The sequence below is a fragment of the Schistocerca americana genome, chromosome 8 (assembly GCF_021461395.2).
Source record: "Schistocerca americana isolate TAMUIC-IGC-003095 chromosome 8, iqSchAmer2.1, whole genome shotgun sequence".
In the NCBI taxonomy this organism is placed as follows: Eukaryota; Metazoa; Arthropoda; class Insecta; order Orthoptera; family Acrididae; genus Schistocerca; species Schistocerca americana.
This window is the reverse complement of record NC_060126.1, coordinates 337468849-337484513: the sequence shown is the minus strand read 5'-3', so window position 1 is coordinate 337484513 and position 15665 is coordinate 337468849. Positions and strand designations below refer to the sequence as shown.

At 42.5% G+C, this 15665-nt stretch overlaps 1 protein-coding gene across 1 annotated transcript in view; it reads left to right on the top strand.

Annotated features, from left to right (window-relative positions):
- LOC124545064 (junctional adhesion molecule B-like) overlaps window positions 1–15665 on the top strand; it is a 706501-nt gene that overhangs the window by 390546 nt on the left and 300290 nt on the right. The gene's annotated exons all lie outside the window — the stretch shown is intronic.

The window sequence follows — 15665 nt, the reverse complement described above, 5'->3', positions numbered from 1 at the left end:
TCGGCGGAAGGTGCACGTGCCCGTCGACCTGGGACCGGACCGCAGCGACGCACGGATGCACGCCAAGACCGTAGGATCCTACGCAGTGCCGTAGGGGACCGCACCACCACTTCCCAGCAAATTAGGGACACTGTTGCTCCTGGGGTATCGGCGAGGACCATTCGCAACCGTCTCCATGAAGCTGGGCTACGGTCCCGCACACCGTTAGGCCGTCTTCCGCTCACGCCCCAACATCGTGCAGCCTGCCTCCAGTGGTGTCGCGACAGGCGTGAATGGAGGGACGAATGGAGACGTGTCGTCTTCAGCGATGAGAGTCGCTTCTGCCTTGGTGCCAATGATGGTCGTACGCGTGTTTGGCGCCGTGCAGGTGAGCGCCACAATCAGGACTGCATACGACCGAGGCACACAGGGCCAACACCCGGCATCATGGCGTGGGGAGCGATCTCCTACACTCGTCGTACACCACTGGTGATCGTCGAGGGGACACTGAATAGTGCACGGTACATCCAAACCGTCTTCGAACCCATCGTTCTACCATTCCTAGACCGGCAAGGGAACTTGCTGTTCCAACAGGACAATGCACGTCCGCATGTATCCCGTGCCACCCAACGTGCTCTAGAAGGTGTAAGTCAACTACCCTGGCCAGGAAGATCTCCGGATCTGTCCCCCATTGAGCATGTTTGGGACTGGATGAAGCGTCGTCTCACGCGGTCTGCACGACCAGCATGAACGCTGGTCCAACTGAGGGGCCAGGTGGAAATGGCATGGCAAGCCTTTCCACAGGACTACATCCAGCATCTCTACGATCGTCTCCATGGGAGAATAGCAGCCTGCATTGCTGCGAAAGGTGGATATACACTGTACTGGTGCCGACATTGTGCATGCTCTGTTGCCTGTGTCTATGTGCCTGTGGTTCTGTCAGTGTGATCATGTGATGTATCTGACCCCAGGAATGTGTCAATAAAGTTTCCCCTTCCTGGGACAATGAATTCACGGTGTTCTTATTTCAATTTCCAGGAGTGTATTATGTGCAATATGTAGTTTTCATGAACTGCTCTCCCCACGCTTGTACTGAGGTACAATATAATCAATTTGTCATAGTTCAAACCCGTCCTCCACTAATTTTTAATGAGCAGTTAACATAATTTAGAACTGTTTGGCTCTTCATAGTCGATCACAGTGTATGCTATACCCTAGCTGACTAATATTCCCATTTGGGAGTTTTACTCATCGCAGGAAAAGATAGTCGTATATGTTAGGCTACACGTTAATCGTCTTCAGTTAAACTGCGGATTGGTCATCGGCCGCATTACAATCTCCATCGGATGCTGTATTGCCACAGGGAAAAGACCCTGCTTATGCGGTAAGTATATCGTTCTTATCCCTACGTCAATGACACCCTAATCTTAAATTGCGTAACAGCAATCACAGTCTTCGATATTACTGTTGATTTAATAGTTTAACTTTTGTCAATCTCGCAGACAGGCACTTCCACCGTCTCGGAAGCACAATATATTAATATAACTGATTCAGCTCGATGGGCAATGAATCCACCACCTTCAGTGTGGATTCACTGTTATGTTAGATTTATTCCCACGCAGATGATATCAAGAAAACTTTCCCTTTCTTTCACATTCTCCCCCCTTCACCATCAGTTTACAAAAATTGTTAAATGTTCCGTAGTAAAATACAGGCGATTAAAGCCTTTAAAATGTTGCAGAAAACAAATTGTTAGCAACCTCTATAAATTTTTTTACAAAAAAGTCTCAGTTGTAAAATTGTCCATGGGCCAGTAAGATTCGCGCACCGAGGATCCGTAATTCTTACTTATGCATAAAAAGAGTTCATCCATTCCGGGAAACAAGAATCTCGACCGTGTCTGCCCGTTATCGACATTGATACTGGCAGGATATCGGTCCCAGTGATCCCAATATTTTTGAAACTGTGTATGTGACATCAAGTCATACAGGAGACAAGCAACCATTTTTATAATAACGAGTAGTACTCGGTTCAGGCTGACCATGTCTTAGTGGTAAAAGGAATGAGATTATAAAACTTCCTGGAAGATTAAAGCTATGTGCCCGACCGAGACTCGAACTCGGGACCTTTGCCTGCAGAGTGAAAATCTCATTCTGGAATGAGATTATAGCTCATATAACGCGTTTCTGAATCTATCCACCACATATCCATGAGCGGTTACTGCACTTAGATGAGGTTCCTTAGGTTGTATGTGAAACAAACGTTCTTAGACTAGTCTGATATGAGCAATAAAGTCATTCCTTTCCTAGTGTCAGAGTTAAAGCATTCCAGCCCATTCTACCGGAATGCGGAACTACTGATTGTCTTAAATTTGACTTTAGATAACAAACGACAAAAACAGTTTTCTGTGATATCATTACAAATTAACAGTTTTAGGATTTTTCCTGTACTTGTACCAAGGAATTTTGCTTCATGACAAACTTTCTGATTCTAGTTACCGAGAAGTATCCTATATGTTTGATGAGTGAGTTTCCGAGTATCAAAATATGTGATATATACAACCGTTCATTAATGTAGTACATCATTAAATGACATCTAGTTCTCTGTAGATAACGTCTAATAGGGCAGCAAAGGAACAGGGCAATAGTTGTACACATATTAGGACTTTTGTTTGTGGTCATCGATATATAAACAATGTTGTGTACGTAAACGTTATGTACCTACCTGATGAGTTTGTTTGCCTATTTGGCTACGGACTCCGCATCTGGTGCATCTGTGTTATTGCATGTAGTGGTGTGATGTCCGCAGAGAACGGCAAGCATTGCTACGATACATAACATGTGGTTCCTGCACGTCAGTTCTTTCGTAGCACTGAAGTGTGCATATCGCTAGTACAGCTCCACGAGTGGATATATCCATAGAAAAACGTGCGTGAATTGTAGAACTTAGCCAAGCAGGTGTATCTGTTTGCCAAATTGCGAAACAGTGTAGTGGGTCTCTGCACCTTTTACTGCAAGAAGACAACAGGTACCAATAAGGACTTTCCGCGACCAGGACGTATACCACTAAAAGTGATGGTAACTATGTCAGAATTACCAGTAAGAGAAATAGATTCTCCCGCATCTCGTGGTCGTGCGGTAGCGTTCTCGCTTCCCACGCCCGGGTTCCCGGGTTCGATTCCCGGCGGGGTCAGGGATTTTCTCTGCCTCGTGATGGCTGGGTGTTGTGTGCTGTCCTTAGGTTAGTTAGGTTTAAGTAGTTCTAAGTTCTAGGGGACTGATGACCATAGATGTTAAGTCCCATAGTGCTCAGAGCCATTTGAACCATTTAGAAATAGATTCAAAAGAGCGCCCCAAATTTGTGCAGAACTGATAGATATGAGTGCGACAACAATATCTGTTGCAACAGCAAAAAGGAGACTGACTGAGGCTGGCTTGAAAGGATGTCTCTCAACAAGAAAACCCATTCTGATGCCCATAAATAAACAGAAGAGACTTGAATGGGCTAGAAAACATCGTAATTAGACATCGGAAAAATGGACGATGGTATTACTCACCGATTAATTGAAGTCCGAGATTTTTGAAACCAGAAGATGATTATTTGTTCGCTGATTTGTAGGGAAGGCGGTAGTCCAGCAGTGTGTTACACCTACAGTGAAGCACGGTGGAGGTTTTATTTTGGCTTTGGGATGTCTAACCGGAGATAGAGTTGGCGACATTGAGAAAATTGAGGAATGTACGGATCAGAAGGAGCACCACCGCATACTTCACTATCATGCAGTACGAAGTGTATTGCGGTTAGTAGGGAAAGAGTTTACCTTACAACAGGATAATGACCCAAAACATTGGTCGGCATACCGTTGGAACTACATTGCATCAAAGGCAAAACAATGACTGTAATCCCATTGAAATGTTCTGGGACGAAGTGGACAGACGTATCGGGGAAGTTAATATATCCAGCAAGGAACATCTCTGAAATGTTGTCAAGGATGTTTGGATGATGCAGATTCACGATACCTACAAAAACTGATTGACTGCATGCCTCGAGTTTGTGAGGCAGTCATTAAATCCAAAGGAGGATACTTTGATGAAAGTAAAATATAATGAGTGTAATTATATTATACATGTGGAAGTTAATATAATTAAATTTTGTAAGAAATAACGCTTGACTTGTGTTGTAAATCTGAAATACCAGGGTGTACTGATATTAATGACCGGTAGTGTAAATGGTTGTACCTTTGGATTGCATTGACTTACTAGTTTCAATGTTTTACACAGCCTAGGAACCATATACCTCAGTGTGTCACATATATTTCAACTTGATGCGTCTATCCTTTCCAAATAAGAAGAACTAAACAGTGGGACAGACAGACAGACAGACGGAGAACAAGATAATCCTGTAAGGATTCATGTTTTTACTGACTGAGGTATTTAACCCTACGACATCTGGGATAGCAGGAATTTCTGGTTGGAATGTATTAGGTGTGTGAAAGGAACAGTAACACACAAACTGTAGCCTCTTGGAAACATGAGGAGAACAGTGCTGTGTCCAAGGATAGCGTAATGATTTTGTATAAATTGTTGCGCCGACGAATTTGTATGCATGGCGCGGGGATGGCTTCATAGATAGAGATGCTGATCGGTTTCTCAGCAATGTAGCAGATGAAAACTCCCATGCGAACTGCGTTCCTCCAATTCTTTTATAGGAGGAGTTGAGAGATTAACTCACGTGTGATTGTAAAAGAACTGCTCCCCATGGCTTCAGTACCAACATGAAATATTTAGCTGGCCGCTGTGGCCGAGTGGTTTTAGGCGCTTCAGTCCGGAACCACATCCTGCCTCGGGCATTGATGTGTGTGATGTCCTTAGGTTAGTTAAGTTTAAGTAGTTCTAAGTCTAGGGGACTGATGAACTCAGATGTTAAGTCCAATAGTGCTTAGAGCCATTTTGAAATATTTAGAATACTTCGTTATATCATAAAAATAAGACATTATATCTTAATTTTTGTTTTACATAATTCTTTTCTTGCTTCAGTGAAACGAATATGACACAAAAAGGAGTCTAAAAGACAGAATTTGTTTACTTTGTTTTGTCAAAAAATGTTCGAATGTGTGTAAATTGCTGAGGTCATCAGTCCCTATACTTACACACTACTTAAACTAACTTATGCTAAGAACAACACACACACCCCTGTCCGAGGGAGGACTCGAACCTCCGGTTGGGGGGCCGCGCAATCCATGACATGGCGCCTCAAAGCACGCGGCCACACTGCGTGGCTTTGTTTTTGTCAGGTGATAACCTACATTCAAATACATTGTCAATAAATCATAGCCTAATGTTTCTGGAGAATACTCAGTATTGTAGGACACTCAGTATAATGTCGTTTATTGAAACTGAGCTACATTTCTCGAACAAACACTATATACACACAAAAACAATTGAATTGTAGGCGACCATTCATCATGCGCGCCAATGAGGTCCGTCGGAGCTGGTCCTAGTTTGGCGAGGAACTGGCTGTATTGCTACTGCGCTGGCCTTATAAAGCCGGCGGATGCCAGCGGAGTGCTCCAACTTTCCCTGAATCTGTGAGACGACCTCTGCAGAAAAAGGTTCACATTAGTTTCTGACAAGTTCTGTTTGTTTTGAAGAATTGTTTTCCTCTTGGTTGCGCCTGCAAGTGTATGTGTGTGTTATATGGTGCGCAGGGGTGTCTTGAGTGTAGTCTGCCTGGCAGGGGCCGTCTGTCGCAGACGCAACAGTTTCTGAATTCTTGTTTCATTGCGATAGACATCTGCACCCGACGCTGTTCTCGTGTTTACTTATTTCTTCTGGGACTCACAGCTATGGTTCATAAGTTAGGGCCATTCTTCCGTTTCCCTGTGCTTATGTCTTTACCATACATTTCAATCATAGGAGAGTGATCTGCATATCGAGAGGGGAAATTCGCTGTATATCAAAAAAATCATTTAGTAAAGTGAACCTACTATGCCCAGTGGCATCTTGCAGTATGCACGTTTTACAACATAGTTTATTCACATAAATGGTATCAGGGTAAAAGATCATTTGATCGATATCTGTCTCAGGTTTTTGTGTAAGTGATGTAACGCTAGAAGAAAACTTATCATTTGTGCGAAAGAAATTGCACTCGTTCTAGAAGCTGTCTACCGTGGATCACTAGAGGGCGTAAGCGCTTCAGGTGTTTGGAATAACGCAAATTTTCTTTCAGTTTTCAAGAAGGATCGCCGCTTAGAGGTATGCAATGTTAAGACTACACTGAGATAACAGAAGCTGTGGGGTACTGATATGCACATACACAAATGACGGTAGTATCGCCTTCACAAGGGATGAAACGGCTGGGCATTGACCCTGCCGTGATTCGCACCCAGGTGATATGTGAAATGGTTACTGACGTGACTATGGCCGCACGATGGAAATTAACAAACTACGAACTGCGAATGGCAGTTGAAGTTAAATGCAAGGAACATTCCGTTTCGGAAATAGTTAGTGATTTCAGTATTCCTAAATCCACAGTTTCTAGAGTGTGTCGAGAACACCATATTTCAGGTGCTACCTCTCACCACGGACAACGCAGTGGCTGACAGCCTTCACTTAACGACCGAGAGCAGCGGCGTTTTCGTAGAGTTGTCAGTGCTAACAGACAAACAGAGCTACTTGAAATACTGCAGAAATCAATGTGGGACGTACGACGAACGTATCCGTTATGACAGTACGACGAAATTTGGCGTTAATGGGTTATGGCAGCAAACGACCGACAAAATTGCCTACTAACAGCTCGTCATCACCTACAGCACCTGTCGTGGGCTGGTGACGATATTGGTTGGACCCTAGAAGACTGGAAATCTATGGCCTGGTCATATGGGTCTCGATTTCAGTTGGATGGAGCTGATTGTAGGGTACTGGTGTGTGGCAGACCCCAGAAAACTGCGGACACAAGTTGTTAACAAGGCACTGTGCAAGTTGGTGGTGGCTTCCTAATGGTGTGGGCTGTGTTAACATGGAATGGACTGGGTCCTCTGGTTCAAATGAACCGATTACTGATTGGAAATCGTTATGTTTGGCTACTTGGAGATTATTTTCTGCAATACATGGACTTCATCTTCCCAAGCATATTAGGGCTTCTGTTTGCAAGCTGTTCCTTACATTCAGTCAGCACCTGACGTCTTCCCATTAATTTGTACCTTACTGGTTCGATCGTCCGTGACCATCTTGACGCAACGTTCAGGAAGAGAAAACGATGTCAATGTTTATCACATGCACGGCCGGAAACAGCCCTAGACAGAAATTCTGTCTTTTCGTTCTGCTGTTTCTTTCATGCTGCTGACTGAGTGCAAAAATGTTTTATTCGAGAGTGATAGCCATTTAAGGTCTAGTAACCTTAATCGATCTTGATAATGACAACTGTATAAAAATTGTACTACCATGGTGGTCGTCATATATCGTTTGCAGTCACAACAAGATTTGAAAATACGAGTTAATTTTTTCACTGCCTGTCTTCTGTAAACAGGCACATTTTGGGCTATGTTCGTGAGCAAAACTTGTTCTAATTACATCTGTGAAAAAAAAGAGTGCAACATGGCATAGTTTGTCAAGCCTCCACGTCTGGTAAGGTTGTCGAGATTCTCTGAAGGCACCCAGCCCCGAAAATTCTCTGTTCCCACTTTGTCATAACTGGAGAAAATTATTCCAATCCAATTCGCAGCGGTGCTTCCACCGACCCGGACTGGTCGTTAACTCGAAAACAAGTTTACCAACCGCGCGCAGGTAGCGTCGTAACACGATTCCGAAGCTGCGGAGACGGTCTCTTCAGGCAGGCAGGCAGCCAGCCGGGGCGCGTGTATGTTAATAAAATACGACGAGAAATACGATATTAAAGGCAGTTCTGCCAACTTCGGCGCACACAACTTTATGCCCACCGCTGTAAAACTTAGACGAGCACTTTAATGAAGTTACGAATGCGAAAGTTCATTACTCATTATTAGTTCCTTCGAAGAAGACATCCACCCCTCTGGTTCACACACACGCACACACACAAATATGTGTTCCATCGATGTGCACGAGATTTAATAACGTTGGCTGGAAGCAGCAATAATATGAGGAAGCCAGCAATCACTGGTAGTAACAGCTTCTGACGAGAACATCCAAACATAATTATGAGTCTCCTGAAACTTGAGACTTCTTGGGACGACGTGTTCCCGTTACTGTATTTGATTTCACTATGTTCCGATGTATGATCCGAAAATGCTCAGCGTGACATGTGAAAATTTTTACGTTGTCGATACTACAGCAGTAAGAGCAGTGGAGAGCTTCGAACCTAGAGGATAGTGTACCTAGGAACACGTGATGTTTTTTGATCTGTATTTCAGTCTAGAGATTGATTTCAGATTCACATGAATAAATGAGGACTAAGGACAGTTGTAAGCAGTTTCCGCCACTTTCTGGAGTTTTTATTTTGCTAGACTTCAGATTTACATATAAATACTTCGAGCTGTACACATTTAAGAGTTTTATATTACAAATATTTGAAATACATTGTTAATTCTTGATTTACAAATTTTTAGTGGAGGTAAAACTCTACATATTTTTAAAACTAATTATAAACTTGTGGGCGGTGCACCATCATGTATTCTGATACAGAAGAATTTCTTTTACCACGGAGAATGGGATATTTGAAAATTCACAGAGTTTCGTTAATATCTTAACAATTTTACATGTAATGAAAAGGGGGTTTGTGTTGGTTTACAGTAGCTGGAGTTTCAAAATATTTTTAACAATTAAGTCTTTTTTGATAATACTACTGCTTCATTTGATTTCACCTACTGATTACTGGTGTACAGTGGAGTAATACTCTATACTATCACATAAAGACACGTCATAGGCGGAAGTAGTTACAAAAAACATCAAAAAAGTTTTTAACGATTTACTTCAAATTTTCACAAAAAAATGGTTCAAATGGCTCTGATCACTATGGGACTTAACATCTGTGGTTATCAGTCCCCTAGAACTTAGAACTACTTAAACCTAACTAACCTAAGGACATCACACACATCCATGCCCGAGGCAGGATTCGAACCTGCGACTGTAGCAAATTTTCACACAACACTCTTATAAAATATGGACGTCCATAGAATGTCTATTTTTAAATATATACAATGTCTTAATATATGTAAGACATAATAGACGAACGTTGTTAGCGAAAATGTTGAATAGTTCTTGATCAACAGACTGCAACTTTTTGCACAATACTCTGATAAACATTTAGATTGACATAGGGCACATATTTGTTAAGCAATGTACAGGTTTTTTGCTAAATCGACTCGAAAAAAAAAATGCTGGAGGATGCTGTGTCATCACATTGTGTGATCTAGCTTTCTACCTCATACTCAGCATTAACTATATCAGGGTATTTCAACCTTTACACAATATGTTTATCCTCAAAAATTCTTGTATGTAACAATTTTATTAATTTAATTCCTTGCAAACGATTGTAACAGAAAACAGAAAGTTATTGGCTTATTTACTTGTGACTAGAAGACTACTATTGTCCGACACTTGCAACCCTACCCGTTCACAGATTAAAACCATGCACAGTACTGTCGCTGAAGCTACTATCCTCACAGATGCAGCAGCTGTAAAGATGTCACTCACATCCCACACACAAATGATCCCTTCCGATTTAGCCATACGTTTAAGAGGGTCCAACTCCCAGTTAAGTTTTCCTTTGCGATACGAATGAAAAGGATTCAGAGTTGGAGAGGAGGAGGAGGGGTGGCTGGGGCGAAGAGGAGGTGGATAGAACGGGGGAGGAAATGAACATAGAGAGGGAAAGGAAGGAATGAGAAAAGAGAGACGAGGAGGAGGAGATGACAGAGATAATGGGGAGGAGAAGGAGGAAAGATGGAGGATATGGACAATAAGAAGAGGGAGACGGAGGTTAAGACGTATATCCAATTTCCAAACATATTTAGCAATTGAGAATCATTGCCAGGTTTGCTATTGTATCCTATAGACGACTAAATACACTACTGACAAGAATTTGTCGATTGCAACGCTCTTAAATTTCAGTAGAAATACATTCCTACATTCCAAGATACACTACCATTTTCTTCCTCGGAACATGTTTTCACATTAGGTAAAAATCTTTCATATCCCAGACAAAGATTTGTAATTTCAAAAAAAGACTATAGCTCATAAAAAGCGAATGCCATCGTCCGAAACTATAATAAGAAATTACATAACCTAGAGGCGAAATACCGAACTGTGTACCAAGGTGCAACACTCTCGCCTAATGGTTTTATCGAAGATATGAGAATAAGTAGCAGTGTAAATATTCATTACTTGATATTATTACGAAAATGATAGACTGCTACTCACCATATAGAAGAGATGTTGAGTCGCAGACAGTAAAAACAAACAGACTACTAAACATGTGAGCTTTCGGCCAAACCGGATTCTTCTAACATAGAAAACACAGGCACATTAACGCAAGCACAATTCACACTCTCACACAACCACACACATGACCACATCTACGTTAGAAAAAGCCTTTTTGGCTGAAAAATCGCGTGTTTAGTACACTTCTTATTGGTCCTGTGTGCGACTTAACATCTTCTCTATATCGAAATTAGAAGTATATTAATACCTTGAGCTGCCGACGGGCGTTGATATGTATCAACGGTGACAGGTGAAAATGTGTGCCGCGACCGGGACTCGAACCCAGGATCTCCTGCTTACATGGCTCTATTCATCTGAGCCTCGCGATTGCAACGACTATCTTGCGCACGCCTCCCGCGAGAGCCACATTCTGACCTTGTACGTCCACACACTACATTCGTAGTGTCCCACCTCAACACACTCATTACTCGTGGAAGACATTCCTGCCAAGTCCCGTAAGAGTTCGGGGAATATGCGTGCATCCGCACAGAAGAAGAAGGTCATGGCCGGTATTCCTCGAACTGCAAACTTATACAGATATGGTGTCTTATCTTTAGGACATGTCCGAAAGTACAGACACCATTGATGACCTGCAGCCGTCTAGAACGAAATTAGAATTATATTAATACCTTTATTTGCTGCAAAATAACTCCCTACATCATTTTAGCCATAATGTTTCCAGTGGTTTGTTTGGTTCCGCTGGCGCCAAATAAGTGTCATGGTGATCGAGCCAGATCCTCAATTCTGGTGCATCGTTTTGTGGTCACGGGTTATCCAATTATTGTTCCATGTCCCGCCAGTGCGTCTCCTGTTCGAACGAGGAATTTGAGAGAACCGATAATTACTAACAAATCGGCAGTTCTAGATTTCTAATGAGTAGCTAGCAAATGTCGTGCGGTTTGGCCGGACACTGGTGTGCTATTTTCACGTTGCTAGACATTCGCGAAGCACTGTGGGTGAAAAAGACTCTTCCCGTGTCTAACTTTTCTGTAGCTTTTTTTTCCTTTACAGGAAGATTCTTTCTCAGGTGTGCTGGGCGATATGTGGATAGATCTAACGCAATCGTAGCAGAGAAGATTGCCACTCTTTTCTCTGCAATGTAGCAACGGATGAGACACAGACCATTTCGATCTACAAGATCTTCCTTTCATTCACGAAAACGAAAATTTAGGGCAGGCCAGAATGTAGTTAGTAGCTTCAATGATGCGTCAGTTTTATTTAATCAACCAAACTATTAATCGCATATTTGCTGAAATACAGTATATATTTTGTCGCTACCTCTGTAGATCATATACATCCGTAAATAATTTAGTGGTGCTGGTGGGGGGCGGTGTACAGAAGGGGTGAAACGGCATCTGGTCCACCAGACTTCGAGGAGGAGGTGAGTGGGCCCATGCCCCTATCCCTGGCGTCGTAAGTGTGTGTCTCTCAAATAAAAGTACATTCGCCACACATTATATGCCTTCCTAGGGAGAGTGAGTACGAAGTGGACACTTACCGGTACACAACTCTTGATTTAGTAATAACGGGCAATATTTATGCCTATGATACTTTCCATGGTCCTTGAAGGATGCCTATATATGTTCAAATGGTTCAAATGGCTCTGAGCACTATGGGACTCAACTGCTGTGGCATCAGTCCCCTAGAACTTAGAACTACTTAGACCTAACCAACCTAAGGACATCACACACATCCATGCCCGAGGCAGGATTCTAAACTGCGACCGTAGCAGTCGCACGGTTCCGGACTGCGCGCCTAGAACCACGAGATCACCGCGGCCGGCTATATGTGTTCACATTATGGCACCAGTTTCAACAACAAGCTATGCTCCTAATTATATATGGCTCAATAAATTGTTTTTATACGTTCATCTTACAGATGAAACGGGTTTGTTTAGTTCTAACATAAGTCTAAGTAGCAATTTAAGTAAACACCTCTGCAGTTGTAGTTGATATTTTCCATGAACTAGTACAATGGCAAAGATTTTGTGAAGAGCGTTGTTTTAACTATTGGACGATTTACTATTTGGTGTCGATCAGAGACAGTTAATTTTTAATGAAGGCCATGGTGTAAACGAATATATGTATAATTAGTCTGAGGATCAATAGGCAGTTAGCTGTTTCCGTTGCAGAATCAAAAGTAAGTACTCTGGTGTGCAAAACACCAGGAGAAAAGTACCTTTCGCGTGATGTGTCACTGCCATGTAACATAACTTGATGAAATTTTGACTGTAGATAGCATGAACTGCTGCAGTGTAGCACAAAAGTGAAAGAAATAAGACCTGAGAAGAACAGAAATGACACTTTATTGAAAGACGGCAATAACACTGAAGTCCCTGTGATTTATGGTGGTCCTCTGGGCGTTACCAAAGGTGGGACCTGGTTCTCAATGGGATGTGTGTTTGCGGATGGAAATGCACGCTCTGCAGCGTACTCCATTCCCGGTCACAAGACTGGCTAGGAATTATTGTGGTAATGTGTCCCACTCCTCGACCAACGCAGCTGATTATTGCTGTAGGTCTTTGGTGCATGAGGACGTCTTCCCAACGGATCCCACTCGTGTTCGATGAGGTTTAAGTCGGGGCAACGGGCAGCCCAGACCATTCGCCGAACACTTGTGCCCTTCGGTGCGGTCGCGCATTGTCGTTCCTTGTAGATGAAGTTAGGGCCGAATATAAACGGTAGATGACGCATATTGGGCAGAAGTACAGCGTCAGAATTACGTTGACCGCTGAGTGTACAGTGTTCAAAGATCTGGAGGTCAGTACGCCCATGCAACAACACTGTGCATCCACACCGTAATATCTGGACCACCAAACCGGTCAATGTTACACAATGCAATACGTTCCCTCCGATAGAGAGAAGTGTCCACACGTAATGCACTGAGGAAAATTTTCGAACACGGGGATTAACAACCATTTTAGGGGAGGCGGTGGTAATACATCATGTTGAAGATCAGAAAACTGTAACCTTCTTCGTTGATTCATTATGGATCGTGGGACGACGGCTGGCATGAATTTCTTGATGCCATAATTTACCAACAGCCGTATGTATTGTAGAAATTTATTTTGTTTTATGAACTTCTATGCACGTAATTGGATCCGTGAATCAATTGTCCTGCAACAGCTGTTGGTGGCCAGACGACACAGACTTTGACCACACATAGATGTTTGAAAACACTACATACGGCTGTTGGTAAATTATTGCATCAAGAAGAAAACGGTAACTGTCGTTGTTTTCTGCCCAATATCAGTTACTGTGTCGAACTTGTTACTTTTAGATTTCGAATCCCAAAAAGTGAAAATTTATACTACAAATAGTTTCAAGATGATACACCTGGCTTATTTTCATTTTTACTTGTACCTGTCGGCAGAATTATGTGTCTCAACTATCTTTATTAATATTGTAGTCGTCACAAGTAGCTGATACCTTTATTTCGTATTTGAACCTTTTCCAATTAAAATGATTTGAATTTACAGAAATTCAGCGACTTTAATAATGCGTTTTTGCTTTGAAAATTGTGAGAGTAAGTCTCGAGTACTGTGAGTAGAGTACAAAAAGGTTAGTTTACTTACTATGTACCACCAATTTCCATTCGCTATACTCCAAGTAAATCGCGCTGGCTTGTGATGATAATGTTGTCTGCAACGTGCGAACGGCATTTGTTATTGCAAATAGCGTTCAAGGAATGGTTGATAGAGACATCGAACTCTATATCTTGGCGTCTTGAGGATTATTTCTGTATTGATTTGCTTCATCAAACACCATTTTCGAAGAGAAGATGTTAGTGCATAGTATTCTACATTATAAAAATGTAACTGACGTCAGTGATTGCCTATGACAGCCTTTGTTTAGTTTCGATTTTAGGACTAGTTAAAGTTATGTAATGTAATGTAACGTGAGTAGGAAATTTCAAAGAATTTACGTCTGGAGCATAGTAGTGAAACACGGACTATCGGAAAACCGGAACAGAAGAGAATCTAAGCATTCGAGGTGTGGTGCTACAGACGGATGTAGAAAATTAGGTGGACTCGTAATGAATGACGAGGTTGCGCGCAAAATCGGTGAGGAAAGGAAAAAGTGGAAAACACTGATAGCAGAAGGGACAAGACGATAGGACATCTGTTACGACATCAGGGAATGACTTCTATGGTACTAGAGGGAACTGCAGAGGGCCAAAACTGTAGACTAAGGCGGCAATGATGCTCTGAGATGAAGAGGTTGGCATGGCAGAGGAGTTCGTGGCTGGCCGTATCAAACCCGTTAGAAGACTGATGACCCAAAATAAATAAATAAATAGAGTTTCTTTTGGTTGGCAGGAGAGCCAACACCGTGTTACTAGAAGGAGGCCGAAAGGCACGCGTTTTAGCTTACGCCGGCTGGCGTGAAGTCTGGAACAGGACAAGGAAATTAGAATTTAGAAAAACGGACGTAGCTGGTGTAATACTTAACTTTAATCCGTTAATAAAGAACGACGGTCTTGACGGTACATGAATCAATATCAATAGTAACGGATAATGGCGCCTTGCTAGGTCGTAGCGAATGACGTAGCTGAGGGCTATGCTAAACTACCGTCTCGGCAAATGAGAGCGTATTTTGTCAGTGAACCATCGCTAGCAAAGTCGGTTGTACAACTGGGGCGAGTGCTAGGAAGTCTCTCTAGACCTGCCGTGTGGCGGCGCTCGGTCTGCAATCACTGATAGTGGCGACACGCGGGTCCGACGTATACTAAAGGACCGCGGCCGATTTAAAGGCTACCACCTAGCAAGTGTGGTGTCTGGCGGTGACACCACATAGTTATATTCCGCTGGGACCGGAAATGTTTGTTCTTGTCTACGTGATAAACGTAACTAAAGCAGTAGCTGAAAAAGAATGGCTGCAGATGTTAACAACATTGTGGGTGCCTGTCAAGCATTATTATCGCAGACTTACAGCACATATGTCAACATCCTCATTCCTCTCCACATCAGGCATTTCTATCGCTAATCTACAATACACATCAAAACATCCTCATTCCACTGCACACCTATTATAAACAATATTGGAGAAGAACTAACGTCTAATTCTCGTAGAAGATCCCAAAGAAGACTGAAAAAGACTCAGAAGAAAGACTATCAAGACAGCACAAAAGAGACGATGCCAATAGCTCCATGAAACTAGTTACACGATCCAAGAATGCTCCCATGTACAACACTATGAAGTTCACGCGATGGTACGTAGCTGAACATTACAAACA